Source organism: Salvelinus fontinalis, chromosome 29, assembly GCF_029448725.1.
Source record: "Salvelinus fontinalis isolate EN_2023a chromosome 29, ASM2944872v1, whole genome shotgun sequence".
Taxonomy (NCBI): Eukaryota; Metazoa; Chordata; class Actinopteri; order Salmoniformes; family Salmonidae; genus Salvelinus; species Salvelinus fontinalis.
The window spans coordinates 27,054,891-27,067,386 of NC_074693.1; positions in this window are offsets into that span (position 1 = coordinate 27,054,891).

The window sequence follows — 12,496 nt, forward strand, 5'->3', positions numbered from 1 at the left end:
TCCTTTGGCCTGCCTGGTGTCCAGCTAGCCAGGCCAGGGCAGGAGGGCACTTCTTATAAACCACCTGGCTGACCACAGCCCGCTGGACCACAGGTTCAAACAGACACACATGTGACCGCTGTTTACTCCAACACACCACAGGGGGCGCCAGTCATTACAAGGGGCATTCCTTTGCCCCAGCTTGCTCTTAGTAATTGGGGTTATTTAAACATGGTCTTTAATAGACTTTGAGAGTTGCAGAAATACCCCAATTCAGATGTGTCATGCCCATATGAAGCACAGGGGCACGTGTCCCTTCAGATGTGGCCTGTATAAATCAAATCAAAAATTGTTTTATGTTAAAAAACTAGCCACCTAGCAATTTTATGAAGTTGGTTTTAGCTAGCCCAGATAGGTTCCCAGTCTCCCAACCTCATAAGTAGCCTGAAATGGCTTCTTGGTAGCTATCAATCAAGATAGAGTGTCACGTTCCTGACCTATTTCTGTTAGTTTGTTGTATGTGTTAGTTGGTCAGGACGTGAGTTTGGGTGGGCATTCTATGTTTTCTGTTTCTATGTTGGTTTAAGGGTTGCCTGGTATGGCTCTCAATTAGAGGCAGGTGTTTGGCGTTTCCTCTAATTGAGAGTCATATTTAGGTAGGTTGTTTCACAGTGTTCGTTGTGGGTGGTTGTCTCCTGTGTCAGTGTTTGTCGCACCATACTGGACTGTTCGGTTTGTTTGTACATCGTTCCTTTTGTGTAATCTATTTTCCCTGTTCGTGCGTTCTTAGTGTTATATGTAAGTTCGTATAGTTCAGGTTTGTCTACATTTGTTTTGTTATTTTGTTAATTATTTCAAGTGGTTTCGTTTCGTGTTTTTCCCGTCTTGTTTTATTAAAATTATGTCATCACAACCCGCTGCGCCTTGGTTCAATCACTACTCCTCCTCTTCGGTTGTAGAGGAGGAGGAATACCGTTACATAGAGTAGCTAGCTTGTATATCTTAACTGGCATGCCTGCTGGCAAGGTTGGTAGACTTTAGAAACGCAAGCAATAACTAAATGTACTGAATTATACTCACATTCCTTTCAAACTTTTACCAGTATTTAAAAAATAACCACCAGTCAGGAGGATACAGAAATTTTAAGAGGTATGCTTAGATATGCAGAGAAATATACATATTTTAGAATAGTGGAGTCGGCTATCTCAGGCCCACCCGTGCTTCTATTCCTGCATTGCTTGCTGTTTGGGGTTTTACCCTGGGTTTCTGTACAGCACTTTGAGATATCAGCTGATGTAAGAAGGGCTTTATAAATACATTTGATTTAATTTGATTTGCTGACAGGTGTATACAACCGAGCACACAGCCATATAATCTCCATAGGGAAACATTGGCAGTAGAATAGCACATACTGAAGAGATCGTCATAGGACGCCACCTTTCCAACAAGTCAGTTTGTCAAGTTTGCACTGTTAGAGCTGCCCCGGTCAACTGTAAGTGTTGTTACTGTGAAGTGGAAACGTCTAGCAGCAACAACGGCTCACCACAAAGTGGTAGGCCACACAGCTCACAGAACAGGACCGGCGAGTGCTGAAGCGTGTAGCGCGAACAAATCGTCTGTCCTCGGTTGCAACACTTACTACCGAGTTCCAAACTGTCCCTGGAAGCAACGTCAGCGCAATAACTGTTCGTCGGGAGCTTCATGAAATGGGTGAGCAGTCGCACACAAGCCCAAGATTGCCATGCGCAATGCCAAGTGTCGTCTGGAGTGGTGTAAAGATTGCAGCCATTGGACTCTGGAGCAGTGGAAACACTTTCTCTGGAGTGTTGAATCACGCTTCACCATCTGGCAGTCCGACGGACAAATCTGGGTTTGGCGGATGCAAGGAGAACGCTACCTGCCCCAATGCATAGTGACAACTGTAAAGTTTGGTGGAGGAGGAATAATGGTCTGGGGCTGTTTTTCATGGTTCTGGCTAGGCCCCTTAGTTCCAGTGAGGGGAAATCTTAATGCTACAGAATACAATGACATTCTAGACGATTCTGTGCTTCCAACTTTGTGGCAACAGTTTGTGGAAGACCCTTTCCTGTTTCAGCATAACAATGCCACCGTGCACAAAGTGAGATCCATACAGAAATGATTTGTTGAGATCATTGTGGAAAAACTTGACTGGCCTGCACAGAGCCCCGGCCTCAACCCCATCAAACACGTTTGGGATGAATTGGAACGTCGACTGCGAGCTAGGCCTAATCGCCCAACCTCAGTGCCCGACCTCACTAATGCTCTTGTGGCTGAATGAATGCAAGTGCCCGCAGTAATGTTCCAACGTCTAGTGGAAAGCCTTTCCAGAAGAGTGGAGGCTGATATAGCAGTAAAGTGGGGACCAACTCCATATTAACACCCATGATTTTGGATTGAGAAGTTTTAGGAGCAGGTGTCCACATACCTTTAGTGTACTTTGTTCCCCCTAAGATTTTTGGGATGCATGACGCCCCTGCCCATCAGAAGGAGTGACTCGATGGGAGTCCATTTCACTTCAAGTGTATTTTGTGGCTATCTAGCTATGGAGTGGTGTATAGATGTCACCTTGAAGAATTATATTTTCAGCCATTGTGTAAGTCGTCTACCCAATAGATGTATAATGGCGCCGGAGGAGATGGCTGCCGTTTTACGATCTCCTAACCAATTGTGCTATTGTGTGTGTTCTTTCATTTTATTTTAAACTTATTTTCTACATAATGTTTCTGCCACTGTGTGTTATGACCGAAAAGAGCTTCTAGATATTAGGACAGCGATTACTCACCCCTTGCTGGAGGAATACTTTTTCTTCAATGAGTCGGACGGGAAAGATTTACTTCAGACACCCGACAAGGCCCTCATCCTGTCATTCGCAGGAGAAAAAGATGAAGATATCAGGGACGAAGATCTGGGTGTCCTGTCAGAATCAGACGCCGAGCGGGTCTCCCTTTACCATTGGTCTTATTAGCCAACGTACAATCAATGCAAAATAAAATAGATAAACTACAATCACGTATATCCTACCAACGAGACATTAAAAACTGTAATATCTTATGTTTCACCGAGTCGTGGCTGAACGACAACATGAATAACATATAGCTGGTGGTGGGTTTTAAGCTTTTTTCGGCAGGATAGAACAGCGGCCTCTGGTAAGACAAGGGGTGGCGGTCTATGTATATTTGTAAACAACAGCTGGTGCACAAAATCTAAGGAAGTCTCGAGGTTATGCTCGCCTGAGGTAGAGCATCTCATAATTAGCTGTAGACTACTTATCAAGAGTTTTCATCTATATTCTTCGTAGCTGTCTATTTACCACCACAAACTGATGCTGGCACTAAGAACGCACTCAATGAGCTGTATACGGCCATAAGCAAACAGGAAAACACTCATCCAGAGGCGGTGCTCCTAGTGGCAGGGGACTTTAATGCAGGGAAACTTAAATCCGTTTTATCTCATATCTACCAGCATGAAAAATGTGCAACCAGAGGGAAAAAACCTTTAGACCACCTTTACTCCACACAGAGACGCGTACGAACCTCTCTCTCGCCTTTCATTTGGCAAATCTGACCATATTTATATCCTCCTGATTCCTAAAGCAGGAAGCACCAGTGACTCGGTCAATAAGAAAGTGGTCAGATGAAGCAGATGCTAAGCTACAGGACTGTTTAGCTAGCACATACTGGAATATGTTCTGGGATTCCTCCGATGGCATTGATGAGTACACCACATCAGTCACTGGCTTCATCAATAAGTGCAGCTGATTGCATCACTGCCTGGTATGGCAACTGCTCGGCCTCCGACCGCAAGGCACTACAGAGGGTAGTGCGTACGGCCCAGTACATCACTGGGGCCAAGCTTCCTGCCATCCAGTAGCTCTATTCCAGGCGGTGTCAGAGGAAGGCCCTAAAAATTGTCAAAGACTCCAGCCACCCTAGTCATAGACTGTTCTCTCTGCTACCGCACTGCAAGCGGTACCAGAGCGCCAATTCTAGGTCCAAAAGGCTTCTTAACAGCTTCTACCCCCAAGCCATAAGACTCCTGAACAGCAAATCAAATGGCTACCAGGACCCCTCTTTTACGCTGCTGCTACTCTCTGGTTATTATCTATGCATAGTCACTTTAATATCTCTACCTATATGTACATATTACCTACATTTCCTCGACTAACCGGTGCCCCCGCACCATTGACTCTGTACCGGTACCCCCTGTATATAGTCTCGCTAAAGTTATTTTACTGCTGCTCTTTAATTATTTGTTAGTTTAATTTTGTTATTTTCTATTTTTTACTTAACACTTATTTTTCTTAAAAACTTCTTAAAGCATTGTTGGTTAAGGGCTTGTAAGTAAGCATTTCACTGTAAGGTCTACACCGGCACATGTGACAAATACAACTTTATTTTATTTGAATAGATGCTCTTTTTACTGATGGGTAAAAGATGATCCGACAGCGACATAGCCAACTGAAATAGCAAATCCAAAGGTACCTCAGGCTTTTCCAGCGGGGTTCTCCGTCCATCGCGTGGACAGGAAGAAAGAACTCTCCATGAAGAAGAAAGGTGGAGATGTTTCATGATTAACTGCTCATGGTGTGATTGTGGTAATGTACAGGAACGTACAAGTCCTTCTGCACACTTCTCAATTTCTTTATTTTTTCTCAATTTCTCCTTCTCTTCCTCTCCCACTCACATAAGTCTTTCTTGCATTCATTTTCTATCTTTAATTCCCCCCTCTCTCTTTTTATCACCTATCTCTCCCTCTCCCTCTGTCTATCTCTCCCTCTGTCTATCTCTCCCTCTGTCTATCTCTCCCTCTGTCTATCTCTCCCTCTGTCTATCTCTCCCTCTGTCTATCTCTCCCTCCGTCTCTCTCTCCCTCCGTCTCTCTCTCCCTCCGTCTCTCTCTCCCTCCGTAACTCTCTCTCCCTCTGTCTATCTCTCTCTCCCTCTGTCTATCTCTCTCTCTGTCTCTCTCTCCCTCCGTCTCTCTCTCTCCCTCCCTCCCTCTGTCTATCTGTCCCTCTGTCTCTCTCTCCCTCCGTCTCTCTCTCTCTCCCTCCGTCTCTCTCTCCCTCTGTCTCTCTCTCGCCGTCTCTCTCTCCCTCCGTCTCTCTGAGCATATTAATTGCTCATGTCTTTGCCTCTGTAGCTCCTGGCTATTGATCTTCAAATAAGATATTTAAAACACTCTCTCTCTCGCTGCCTGCCTCTCTCTCTCTCTCTCTCTCTCTCTCTCTCTCTCTCTCTCTCTCTCTCTCTCTCTCTCTCTCTCTCTCTCTCTCTCTCTCTCTCTCTCTGTCTCTCTCTCCCTCCGTCTCTCTCTCTCTCCCTCCGTCTCTCTCTCCCTCTGTCTCTCTCTCGCCGTCTCTCTCTCCCTCCGTCTCTCTGAGCATATTAATTGCTCATGTCTTTGCCTCTGTAGCTCCTGGCTATTGATCTTCAAATAAGATATTTAAAACACTCTCTCTCTCGCTGCCTGCCTCTCTCTCTCTCTCTCTCTCTCTCTCTCTCTCTCTCTCTCTCTCCTCTCTCTCTCTCTCTCTCCTCTCTCTCTCTCTCTCTCTCTCTCTCTCTCTCTCTCTCTCTCTCTCTCTCTCTCTCTCTCTCTCTCTCTCTCTCTCTCTCTCTCTCTCTCTCTTTAGGGATGGGGATGACCAACCAACCAGCCAGGCCTGCAGGCTGCTGCCTCCTTGGAGCCTCATCAATACAGCCATTCTGTCTAGCAATTAACATCGATCAGCGCTCGTCAATACTGCCAGCGCCCAGACGAAGACCCAGGGTGCATTGCTTAAGCCTGCCCTTTCTCTATCGTTACTAGAACAAATCCCCAAACAGCGCTCTCATTATATGAGGGCATTCAGGCCTGACCTAATGATCACTGGCTAGAGCACCAGTAATATATCCAGAGACAGGGTTTCCTGACCATGTGACCTGACCTGAAAAACTGGGTCCTACCTGAAGTCTTTCGGATAAGTTATAGCCTATGAAATTACTAGAGCCTGGAGTATTTCCTGGATCACTGCAGAGAGGTTCTGTGGTAATGAGGGGCTAGCAGAGACACGTTTGGGGTTGAAGGGTGTAGGTTTATTTTGGGATGGTTACTGGTTAGGGTGTAGTTTGGAGGGTGAAGGGGATAGGTTTATTTTGTGATGGTTACTGGTTAGGGTGTAGTTTGGGGTTGATGGGTGTAGGTTTATTTTGGGATGGTTACTGGTTAGGGTGTAGTTTGGGGTTGAAGGGGATAGGTTTATTTTGGGATGGTTACTGGTTAGGGTGTAGTTTGGGGTTGATGGGTGTAGGTTTATTTTGGGATGGTTACTGGTTAGGGTGTAGTTTGGGGTTGATGGGTGTAGGTTTATTTTGGGATGGTTACTGGTTAGGGTGTAGTTTGGGGTTGAAGGGGATAGGTTTATTTTGGGATGGTTACTGGTTAGGGTGTAGTTTGGGGTTGATGGGTGTAGGTTTATTTTGGGATGGTTACTGGTTAGGGTGTAGTTTGGGGTTGAAGGGTGTAGGTTTATTTTGGGATGGTTACTGGTTAGGGTGTAGTTTGGGGTTGAAGGGTGTAGGTTGATTTTGGGATGGCTACTGGTTAGGGTGTAGTTTTGGGTTGAAGGGTGTAGGTTTATTTTGGGATGGTTACTGGTTAGGGTGTAGTTTGGAGGTTGAAGGGTGTAGGTTTATTTTGGGATGGTTACTGGTTAGGGTGTAGTTTGGGGTTGAAGGGTGTAGGTTTATTTTGGGATGGTTACTGGTTAGGGTGTAGTTTGGAGGGGGAAGGGAATAGGTTTATTTTGGGATGGTTACTGGTTAGGGTGTAGTTTGGGGTTGAAGGGTGTAGGTTTACTTTTGGGATGGTTACTGGTTAGGGTGTAGTTTGGGGTTGAAGGGTGTAGGTTTATTTTGGGATGGTTACTGGTTAGGGTGTAGTTTGGGGATGAAGGGTGTATGTTTATTTTGGGATGGTTACTGGTTAGGGTGTTGTTTGGAGGGTGAAGGGAATATGTTTATTTTGGGATGGTTACTGGTTAGGGTGTAGTTTGGGGTTGAAGGGTGTAGGTTGATTTTGGGATGGCTACTGGTTAGGGTGTAGTTTGGGGTTGAAGGGTATAGGTTTATTTTGGGATTGCTACTGGTTAGGGTGTAGTTTGGGGTTGAAGGGTGTAGGTTGATTTTGGGATGGTTACTGGTTAGGGTGTAGTTTGGGGATGAAGGGTGTAGGTTGATTTTGGGATTGGTTTCTGGTTAGGGTGTAGTTTGGGGTTGAAGGGTGTAGGTTGATTTTGGGATGGCTACTGGTTAGGGTGTAGTTTGGGGATGAAGGGTGTAGGTTGATTTTGGGATGGTTACTGGTTAGGGTGTAGTTTGGGGATGAAGGGTGTAGGTTTATTTTGGGGATGGTTTCTGGTTAGGGTGTAGTTTGGGGTTGAAGGGTGTAGGTTTATTTTGGGGATGGTTTCTGGTTAGGGTGTAGTTTGGGGTTGAAGGGTGTAGGTTTATTTTGGGATGGTTACTGGTTAGGGTGTAGTTTTGGGTTGAAGGGTGTAGGTTTATTTTGGGATGCTCGGGACAGGTGGAGGTGTGTGCATGCTATGATCTCTGGCAAGAGATCGCAACCTTTATGGCAAAGGTGCTAATAGATGATCACCCCTTACTCTTCAATCACACCGACAGTGTCATTACATTTTGGTACACCAGAATTACATTAATTTCCAATGAAACACTGCGTTTTCCATGCAGCATTGCGTTGCTGAGGCAGTTGCAGTGTGTTCGGTGTGGTGCATACGCCGGGTTTTTCGAACGTATGCGTCAAACTGTATGTGTAGACGGCTTGACAGAAATGGAAGCAGAAGGTGAATGTTAAACTTTTGTTGCTTACATATCCAGATGACGCTGCGTACTCTTTTGAAGCAGTGACGCTGTTGGAAGCGTTAGGGTTGCTGGATCAAGGCCAACTCATCTGATCCCCCTAAATGGCTAAATGGACACTGCTATCATACCAGGACTTCATGGTCTATTGCAGAGGCTAATACACTGAAAATGCTGATCATTTGGGGAGGGGGTTTGTTTTGGTAGGGGAGCAGTTTGTGTGTGTGCTTGCATTAATTTGCGTGTGTGTGTTTATATGTGTGCATGTGTGTGATCTTTGGACATTGTGCTGTGTGGTTTTCATTAATACCTGAACCCTCAGGTCAGATGGGGAGACAGTGCATTTGGACTGGAAATGGACTGGACTCCCAACCTGCTGAACATCACTATGGACCACAATGCATCATGTGTTTCTCGATCATTTACCTGCACCAAATGATGCTCTAATTTAGATCTCAGCTCTTTGTTAAATTATGGCAGTTTCTTCACTTGTGAAGTTGATTGATCCGTTCCTCATTGAACATGAATTTGTGTTTTTTTTAAAGGATCTCTGTTTTCTAGTGCATTTGGAAAGTATTCAGACCCCTTCCCTTTTTCCACATTTTTGTTACGTTACAGCTTTGTTCTCAAATGGATTAAATAAAACATTTTCCTCATCAATCTACACACAATGCCCCATATTGACATAGCAAAAACAGGTTTTTAGAAATGTTTGCAAAAGTATTAAAAATAACAAACAGAAATACAAGTATTCAGACCCTTTTCTATGAGCCTCGACATTGAGCTCAGGTGCATCCTGTTTCCATTGATCATCCTTGAGATGTTTCTACAACTTTATTCGAGTCCACCTAGGGTAAATTAATTTGATTGGACATGACTTGGAAAGGCACACACCTGTCTATATAAGGTCCCACAGTTGACAGTGCATGTCAAAGCAAAAACCAAGCCATGAGGTCAAAGGAATTGTCCGTAGAGCTTAGAGACAGGATTGTGTCGAGGCACAGATCTGGGGAAGGGTACCCCAACATTTCTGCAGCATTGAAGGTCCCCAAGAACACAGTGGCCTCCATCAATCTTAAATTGAAAAAGTTTGTGTAGTAGCCTGGTATATTTATGTTTACCAATAGATGGCAGTATTGACTCAAGACGGGGGTTTGCTTCCCGGGGGTTTGCTTCCCGCTATCCGTAGCTACTTCCTATGTCTGCCTATTTAACTATGATTAAGAAAGCTTCAGGGAGGTTTTAAGCCAGGTGCATAAGATAATGTAAATCTAAGTTACAATTAAATACTAAACCGTATGTAAGTCTCATGAGTCGTAATTCTAAGAAGCCTTTAAGGATACTACATATTTAGCGATGAGGATAACTATGGAGAACTGCGTTGGATTTCTTTTGCCACGAAGTTAGCGGAGTGTTTGGCGTGCGACGCGGGAGGTGAGACTCAAGTGAACGGTGGAAGATTCTGAAGGATTGATTCCCTGGATACGGGTAGGACAAATTATTGACTGTGTGAGGGGAGAAAGAATCGGAAAAGATAGCTTTGACAGTGTGTAACCCCTTGGCATCCACCTTGTGACCCAGGTACTGCACTTCATCAGCTAACAGTGTACAGTTGCTCCTCTTCAGCCGGAGACCGGCGTCCTCCCGAACCTCTCTACCCTCTTAGCTCCTCTACATCAACTGCTAAGGAAGGATGTGGCCTGGAAATGGTCAGAAAGACAGGAAGAAGCTTTTGCAAAGTCAAAGGTGTTACTGCAATCAGCTGAAGTGCTAGTGCACTACTCAGCAGACAGAGATCTCATCCTATCGTGTGATGCCTCATCGTATGGTGTGGGGGCGGTGCTATCCCACCGGATGGAGAATGGTGCAGAGAAACCTATCGTGTTCATGTCAAGAATGTTGTCACCAGCGGAGAAAAAGTACTCTCAGCTGGACAAGGAAGGACTGGCTGTCATATTCGGAATACAGAGATTCCACAAATACTTGTACGGGAGAGAACATTCACTATTGTGACGGATCATAAGCCTCTGATCTCTCTGTTCCATGAACAAAAGCCAGTACCACAAATGGTCTCTCCAAGAGTTCAACGTTGGAATGTGTGGCTCAGGGCCTACGAGTACAGAATCATTTACAAACCAGGTAGATACCATGGGAATGCTGATGCTCTGAGTAGGCTGCCCGTTCCAGAAATCATCATTCAGGAAGTAGAAAATGACCAGGTTTTGATGATCGACGTGTTGGCTGTTGCACCGGTGAACACAGCACAAATCAGGCAATGGACTTCAAAGGATGTGACGTTATCACAAGTGCATGAATTTATCCTGAAAGGATGGCCTACAGTGACAGAGCCTCAGATCATGCCTTACTACACGCGCCGCTTGGCATTGAGTATTCGAGATGGATGTGTTCTGTGGGGTTCAAGAGTAGTTATCCCACCACAAGGGCAGGGGTTGCTACTGAAGTTGTTGCATCAGTCGCATCCAGGTATGTCGAGGATGAAAGGCCTAGCGAGGTCATATATCTGGTGGCCAAAGATGGACCATGATGTGGAAAATGAGGTTAGCCGGTGTGCAGATTGTCAGAGTAACAGGAAGTCCCCCCCCCCCACCGCACCATTACATCCATGGGAATGGCCAGAAAAACCATGGACACGACTACATGTGGACTACGCTGGACCTTTCCTAGGAAAAATGTTCCTTGTGCTGATTGATTCTCATTCAAAGTGGATGGATGTTTACCCCATGAACACGTCAACATCGTACGCTACGGTTGAGAAGTTGAGACAAAGCTTCAGTGTTATGGGATTGCCTCAAATGTTGGTTAGTGACAATGCTACTTGTTTTACAAGCACTGAATTCACAAGTTTCATGAAACAAAATGGAATTCAGCATGTAACGTCGGCCCCTTTTCACCCATCTTCAAACGGATTAGCAGAACGTGCGGTTCAGACCTTGAAGGAGGGGATGAGGAAGATGCAAAGGCCCAGCATTGAAACAAAGGTGTCAAGATTCTTGTTTAGCTACAGGATTACTCCTCAAGCTACGACTGGGTTGTCACCTGCAGAAATGTTGATGTCAAGGAGGTTAAGGTCAACCTTGGATCTCATCAGACCAGACCTGAAAATGAAAATAGAACAAAAGCAATGTAATCAAAAATGTAATCATGACACCCGAGCCAAACTCAGAAGTTTCTCACCTAGAGATGATGTCTATACAAGAAACTATGGGTTTGGTCCTAAATGGATTCCAGCTACCATTGAGGATTTCTCAGGACCAGTATCTTATACTGTGATTATCGGAAGTGGACAAAGACTAAGGAGACACGTGGATCAGATCCGAGCTCGAATTCCAGTTCCATCCGGAGATCTGGATCAATTCTTAAACGAGCAGGACAGGACATTGGAACGTTCCCCAGAGTTGCAGTTGGACAAACCACCTGAGACCAACAATGCTCAACTTCCTGAGACCACCAGTCCGGGACGACCTCATCCTGTGAAGTCTCCATAAACGGACTTTGTTTCACCATCAAGGGGTGAAGATCTGGTGGCACCAGCTACACCACCTCTGAGACGCTCTATTAGAGAGAGACGTCCGCCAGACTTTTTCAGATCCTAAAGGAGATAATTTTTGAAAAAATGTAACTAAGAATATAGCATAGCTCAGAAAGGAATTAAATTGGGTTATTAGCTTTAAAGGGGGGAATGTAGTAACCTGGTATATTTATGTTTACCAATAGATGGCAGTATTGACTCAAGACGGGGGTTTGCTTCCCGGGGGTTTGCTTCCCGCTATCCGTAGCTACTTCCTATGTCTGCCTATTTAACTATGATTAAGAAAGCTCCAGGGAGGTTTTAAGCCAGGTCCATAAGATAATGTAAATCTAAGTTACAATTAAATACTAAACCGTATGTAAGTCTCATGAGTCGTTATTCTAAGAAGCCTTTAAGGATACTACAGTTTGGAACCACCAAGACTCTTTCTAGAGCTGGCCGGCCAGCCAAACTGAGCAACTGAGAGAGAAGGGCCTTGGTCAGGTAGGTGACCAAGAACCCGATGGTCACTCTGACAGAGCTCTAGAGTTCCTCTGCGGAGATAGAGAACCTTCCAGAATCAAATCAAATCCAATTTGATCAGTCACATGCGCCGAATACAACAGGTGTTTCACCTTACAGTGAAATGCTTACTTACGAGCCCCTAAACAACAATGCAGTTTAAAAAATATGGATAAGAATAAGACATCTCTGCAGCACTCCACCAATCAGGCCAGACGGGAGCCACTCCTCAGTAAAAGGCACATGACAGCCCGCTTGGAGTTTGCCGAAACTGGTGTTTTGCGAGTACTATTTAATGAAGCTGCCAGTTGAGGACTTCTGAGTGTCTGTTTCTCAAACTAGACACTCTGATGTACTTGTCCTCTTGCTCAGTTGTGCACCGGGGCCTCTCACGCCTCTTTCTATTCTGGCTAGAGCCCGTTTGTGCTGTTCTGTGAATGGAGCAGCGTTGTACGAGATTTTCAGTTTCTTGTCAATTTCTCACATGGAATAGCCTTCATTTCTCAGAACAAGAATCGACTGATGAGTTTCGGAAGAAAGTACTTTGTTTCTGGCCATTTTGAGCCTGTAATCGAACCCACAA